Genomic DNA, 6,722 nt, shown 5'->3' with positions numbered 1-6,722 from the left:
CACACTGGCATAACACCGATTGTGACCTGCCAGCATGGGATCGAGCTTGCATAAGCAGATAAAGGTTAGATATACTTTCTCTCCACCCTGACAGTCAAGTAGAAATAATAGGCCTGGCGCAGAAAATTAATATCCTGTTTTGCCTCAATCATTCATTCAAAAAAAAAACATGTCTCAGCTGCAGTGAATAATCCAGAACTGATTAACCAAAAGGGGTCTTAATGGTTTTATCAGTCAGCTGATAGGGTTATGGAGGGTTATGGTGGGCTCTCAGGAGAGAGGGAGAGGTGGTACGCCCCCAACCCCACCCAACCCCACCAGCACACACTCCAGACAGCCTATTTGCCTTGGAGCCAGCCATCGGCAATCTGTCTGGGTAGGGGCTATGGCTCAATAGGCTGATCTGGCTCACTTTTCCCTGCTTTGCTTTCCACCCCTGAATTCTGCACTCTGGGAATCTGCATGGCCTCTCTCTCTCTTTCCACCGCTCCTGTTAATTTGCTTGCCTGCCTAACTGTCGGTCTTTTATCTGATGCTTGGTTTGCCTGTCTCTCTCATGCTCCTGTGTGATACCGGCTCATTAAACGTTTGCCTATCTGTCTGTGTCTGTACCCAGTGAAGAAACAGAAACATTACCTTTGTACAGCCAAGTATCTCCAGTAATTAATTTAGTTCCATTTCCTCTGGTCAACAGCACTGTGTTTATGGGAATGTATTCACTGAGGAAAACAACCAACAGCATCATCATCACTGCCTTGAGAGAGGCTTTATGACAATTTCTGAATTGGCTTGAATTGGCTTATAAAACTACGCAACAATAACCATATTGAGCACGTAGGTCTCTGCCAAACTTTTTTTATTAGTCAGCGGCGCAAAAGGGCAGGCTACCCCAGAAAGTGAGGGATGATGAAATGCAGACAGTCTTTCTATCAAGAAGCACAGCAAGTAAATTTCCAAATGGCATTTCCTTATATAACAGCTATAACTGAATGGTTGAAATATGCAAAAGATTCCATGCTTTTGCACAATGTGGTCATACATTGAACAGTAAAAGTGCTTCGTATGAAAAAATATCCCATGCTGCTTGCATTGTGGTGATGATGCATTTAGTATTTTCCTTGTGGAAAAGAATGCAGAGCGAGGAGTTCCTCAGCCAAAAATCAAAAGCAAACTCAACCTACTCCTCCCCCTCACACCAACGATGATACAGTATATGGATGTTCAACACTCACAAAAAATATTTTATCCAATGAACAATAAGGAGGTGATATCTCAGTCAAACCCCATTGCAAGAGGCCTGGAGCTTGTGATTAAACATGCCACATGAATAACAAAAGATTGAGTTGCTTCTACCTCTGCTAGGGCTACAGCTGGGGATAGGAACCTGCTAAAGCTAAGGTCACACTAGACGATTTTAACGCCGATTTAAATCATAGCTAGTCGAGATTGGGAGTAACACTCGGGCCCAGCGCTCGGCGCAGACTATCCTTTAGTGTGAACGGGCTCAAGACTGCCGACTCTTGCCGCTTGGCCCGACCCAATTTTGTGAAAATGTTTGATTTTGTCGGGCCGAGTCTGGTTGGGCTCGTGTAGTGTGAAGTGGTACAAGACTCACCAAAACTGAAATCAGGGCGTGACACTGGCAGCAGCCAATGGGAGTTTAGATACAGGGGTAAGAAAAAGGAAATGAACGGGAAGAGAAGTCACAATTAACAACACCACCACCAAAATTCCTCGTCAACGTTATTCTTGTAATGGTGTTACTTCAAAATACAATTGTAATGTAAATGTAAACTGTAGCTTCTGTACTATAGAGCAATCGAACAACTATTTTGTAACTGTATTTACAGTGAACTGTGCTGGACAAAAGGGTAAACATTTTTTAATGACAAAACGGGTGATGTGTGATCTCTCATCTTCACGTGTTGACGCCCACCATTGTCCCGTCGGCTAGCGTGAACAGCTTCCTGACCAGACGGCGAGCGTTCAGTCTGAACTGCCCTAGACACGCAAGACTTCAACAGTCCTGTAGTATGACCAGGGCTTTAGAGGCACAAGAACCAGGTCCTTTGAAGTGCAGCGATAGCACTTGAAAAGACATGTCGGCTAGCTTTGATCTACCTGAGCCTAGCGCTCCCAAAAAACAAGGTAAGTGTCCTCCTCCTAGTGTTTCAATGCCCAGTTAATGAGAACATAAACAACCGGCAGCATGGTAGGGGAAATCCGAATGTCCACACTGGGAGAGTAATGGCACTGATTCCCCTCTTAAAGCAGATTTACAAGCTACTGGCAACAGCCAGCCAAGCCAAGAGAAACTCTTTCCACAACTTACTGTAAACAATCTCAAAAAATAGATTGTCATTGAAAAAAATAGTGTCTCTCTCTCTCTTCTTCAAGCATTTCAAATATAGTCATACAGCAAAACTTCAAGGACAATATTTCCATAGCAATAAGCAACTAAACGGAATTGTGCATGGTGTGGGTTGGCTATTTCAACAAATAAGGCACAGTGCTGCCCAACTCACTCAGGCATCATGGGATTCTGCCATCCATCAAAACACTGAATTATTCAACATCCAGATGGAGATTTGGGTAAAAATAGCATGTACATGAGGCATGAACCTCTCTCCACCGCACAGAGTAACCTTAAAACATCTGATTGATATGGCAAAGGAATAGCTGTTGACATTGTGAGCTGCCACCTAGTCCATTCAACTCATCATGGGTATCCACACAAGCTGTGCGCTATGTGAATCTTACCATAGTCTGAAGCTCCTCCAGGTTGAGAGAGAGAAGAAGAAGACCGTTGGCGAAGCTCCACTCTTCCAACCCAGCCCAATCACAGTGTCATTATTGGCAAAGCCACCACCGCTTCTCATGACAGAAATGAAAAAATAGAGCATGATCCTCCACCACGACTAGACTGTCATCTCCTCCCTCCCTCCTCTCAGTTCATGCTCCCTCTTTCTCACTCTCCCTCCTTGTCTCCCACTGCCTCTCAGCACGATAAACAATCACACCTTAAAAAGGGAGCTAGAGAAGCTGAAATGGTGGGAGAGACAGTACTTGCATCGCAGCCCCGTCTGACGATAATCACTGTCAGTGGCAGATCGCTCGTCTCTCCGTGTCCATCGGAGACAATAGGGGATATACGACAAAAAGGGTAGAATTGCCGTTCCCCTGTCACAGCAGTCCAACTCACCAGTGGAGAGCGACAGCGCTGAGATCGCGCCTCTGGAAAGCATCAATGCACACAATTCCTGAAGAGGGGGAGGGGGAATTGGGTGGGGGGGGTGAGGGGGAGAGGAGAGGGGGGGAGGGGTGGAGGTTAGGGTTGTGTGTCTGTGAGAGTGTGTCTATTGTTATAGGGACGTTATGCTCTCCTTTAAGAGGTGAATGGAGACTGGAGGTCCAGCTGCTGCCCTCTCTCAGCACTGTATTCAGCCCTAGGTGATGTTGATGTGTGTGTGTGTGTGTGAGATTGTGTGTGTATGCAAGCATACACACACACGTGTTACAGTAAGGACAGTTTGCATCCTCGGGCAATGGATTGTTCATGTTGGGATTTAAGTGGTTCTTCTTTCTCACTATGCAAACACTAAACAAATCAAACGGTGAGCAACAACTAACTGATAAAAGGCAAAAGGAGGGACAAGCTGATAAATACTTCAACAGTGTATATGAAAGATCTCTCATAAGATACATTTTCCCCCTGTGACATCACTTCAAATGCCCATCCAAATAAGCCATGTGGACTAATGCAACCATTGCAGGTTTAATACAAGTTGAAAGCAGAAAAAGAGAGAGCATGTTCTCCATTCAGCTGTGTCAGATGGCACTAGCCTGCGCAGTAACAGAATGTACTGTATGTAGGCTAGCTCCCTGCTCCATTCCCTTCCAGCTCCCTGCTCCCAGCCACGCAACTCTGGGAACCTTTTCAAAACATCAAGCAAGCTGTCAATAGCACTGCAGCAACGCTTCAGTAAGCTTTCCAAACTCTTTGTGATATCGCTCTTAGCTGTGGTCGCTGGATCTTGGGAGTCTTCAACGATTCTCCAGTTCAGTTTAGTACTTTCATAAAAATAAATGTCAATTTTGCTTATTGATCCCATACAATAGTGATTCAACCTATAGCCAGTTCATGAAAGCTTTTACATTTACTGTTCTACACACCCCAACTCAAGTACGACTTTCCCAGAAAAATATCCTCTGCCACACAGGTGATGCGTTTTAAGCTTATGGAAGCAGCAGCAATAAATAGAAGAAGAACTGAGTAGTTAGCATGAGCAGCGATAGCGACCATGGCCAAACAGACAAAGAAAAGAGCTCCACCTGCAGAAAGTCAAACTACGTTAACAGAAAATCCAAGGGAAAAAAAGTTTAAGTGCGCAATAAAGGAAAGTGTCCGTCTCCGAGCCAAAACTACAGCGAACATCGGCACTGCCTTCCAAAGATGAAAAGCACTCCAAGATGAGAAGGGACGATGAGGAGCGATGCAGATGTGGCTCTTTTTCTTTTGGACTTCTTTTGGATCGTTTATCAGCCGCAGTCTACATTGAGTGTCATTATTATTATTTTGGGCCAGTGCTGACGTGAAAGGAAATACAAGGAAGCCTAAAGCCTATAGGTCAGACAAGAAGAAACACCTTCAATGGCCCGTCTTGTTTGATGTGGGCTACATCTCACATCAGCTCACATTATTCACATAATTTTGTTTAATATCTCCTTACCTTTAGGCTACATTCAAAGCTAATTGACTCCTCTTCTCTTTGAATCTCTCTGGACCACTGATCACATCCCCCCTTAACCACCCACATATTTAAATGCTTCAAGGATCAGGTGGCAATTAAGATTACATTGCTTCGAACAGTAAAGCAAGATTCAAAGAAATTAGCCTGATTATTTATATCAATGTGAGTATTCATATTCTATATCATATTGGGAAAACTGAATAAAGCCCTCTTTAAAGTCTCCCCATAAAAGTATTTCTTTAAAAACATTTCTGAAACATACAAACGGACATGATATGGCCCGTTATTGCTACCAAACACGTGAGAGAAGAATAACAGGAAACCAAGCCCAACATTCAATATTTGTCTTGAAATCCTCTGTGCCAAACCACTCAATTATGAGACAATATTGCAGAGAGATCTCTGGAATGCAGCAATGAATTTATGCATGCCTAACAAAACACACACACACACGCACATGAAAGTGCCTACATATGCCACTGTCTGTGGCTGATATGCAGACAGATGCTGCTGTTTTTGCCAAAAGGAAATTATTCCAGCCTGGGGGTGCTAGGGTGTGGCAGGGGAGGGGTGTGTGTGTGTGTTTCAAAGGGGGTCGTCCCAGATGTCTGTTTCATTGTCAGCACAGCACACCTCAACATCACAGCGCCCCAGACTGGCCCCTGGCCTCCTCCACCCCTGGGGCCCTGAACAACTCCTGCAGATGAAAAACAATAGGGTCGCTATAAGTCATATATCAGCTGCCCCGCCTTGCTCCCCAACATCATGCTTTCTAATAGACTAGTGTTGAAAGTCACCATTGTTGTCATGTCTATCCCATATCTCATCTTTCAGTCTGCAGAAATATGGGAGGACCTGAATTAGACTAAGGGAATCTCCAATTGCTGGATTGATGGCCTGGGGAATCGAGGTAATTACAATGCTAATGAGCAAGGGGGAACAATAAGTGTTGTGTGTGTGTTTGTGTGTATGTGTGTGTCAAAGACATAGCACCTTTTACAGTGACTTCCACAGCAGGAGGTAAAGTGCTACTGATCAGACACTCTGAGGCCATTTGCAGATATTCCAGCCTTTTCTACCAAAACAGCTGCCTGACGACCAACACTTTGCAGAGGGGATGAGTTGGGTAGTCAAAGTGAAGAAAAGCCTCTGGAGGCTCATGAATGGTCACCCTCAAATCCATTAGGCTTTATTAAATTACCTGACAGTCACTCACTGTAAGCATGTGGAAAACTTGATGTCTTTAAAAATGGGGGTCTCCTTTGAGGTGATGAAATAATTGCATTTGGATCTAAGCAGGAACACACAATCACAATCTGTGTGCTAATGTGATGTCCTGTATGCAGCACTGGATAAGCTCCAGTAAGGACCAATTTCAACGCTCCAACTTTTTACTAGAGAGAAATTTGACCAACAGCCAGGCCTTGGTCTGAGACCAAAACAAGGCATCCAAGTAAATAACCCCTGACATCCAAAACAAGTGCCATTTCTGCACAAAGTTCAAATTCAAACAAAGCTCCTTTTCAGCCGAGCAGTTCCTGATTAAATTCCTGCTTTCCCACCCATTTTAAATTGATTATTGATAAAAAAAAACAGGCCTGTAAAGACTGGTTTGCGTGCTCAAGTATGGTTATCATTAACAAGCGAGATCGCTCTGTGTAATTCAATTTAGCACAAGTGAATCCTGTGCTTCCAATGAATGTGTACAAGACAAAGAACCGCTGAAAGACAGGTCAGTTTCTCCACTAATAAAATTCAAACAAATCAAATACAGAAGCACATGTGCAAAAAATAGACCAATTAGCTTTTTTAAAATGGGAAAACCCAGGAAACATAAACATGTACAAAGATAGTTCCCCCCATAAAAAGCAGGTAAATAAATAGAAGGGAAAGCAATATATAAAGTTAGTTACATCTAGCCAGCATAAACCTCATTTATGTCAAAACCACAATATAATGAAAGACTGGGGC

This window comes from Centroberyx gerrardi, chromosome 2 (assembly GCF_048128805.1).
Source record: "Centroberyx gerrardi isolate f3 chromosome 2, fCenGer3.hap1.cur.20231027, whole genome shotgun sequence".
NCBI lineage: Eukaryota > Metazoa > Chordata > Actinopteri > Beryciformes > Berycidae > Centroberyx > Centroberyx gerrardi.
This window is presented reverse-complemented; position numbering follows the sequence as displayed.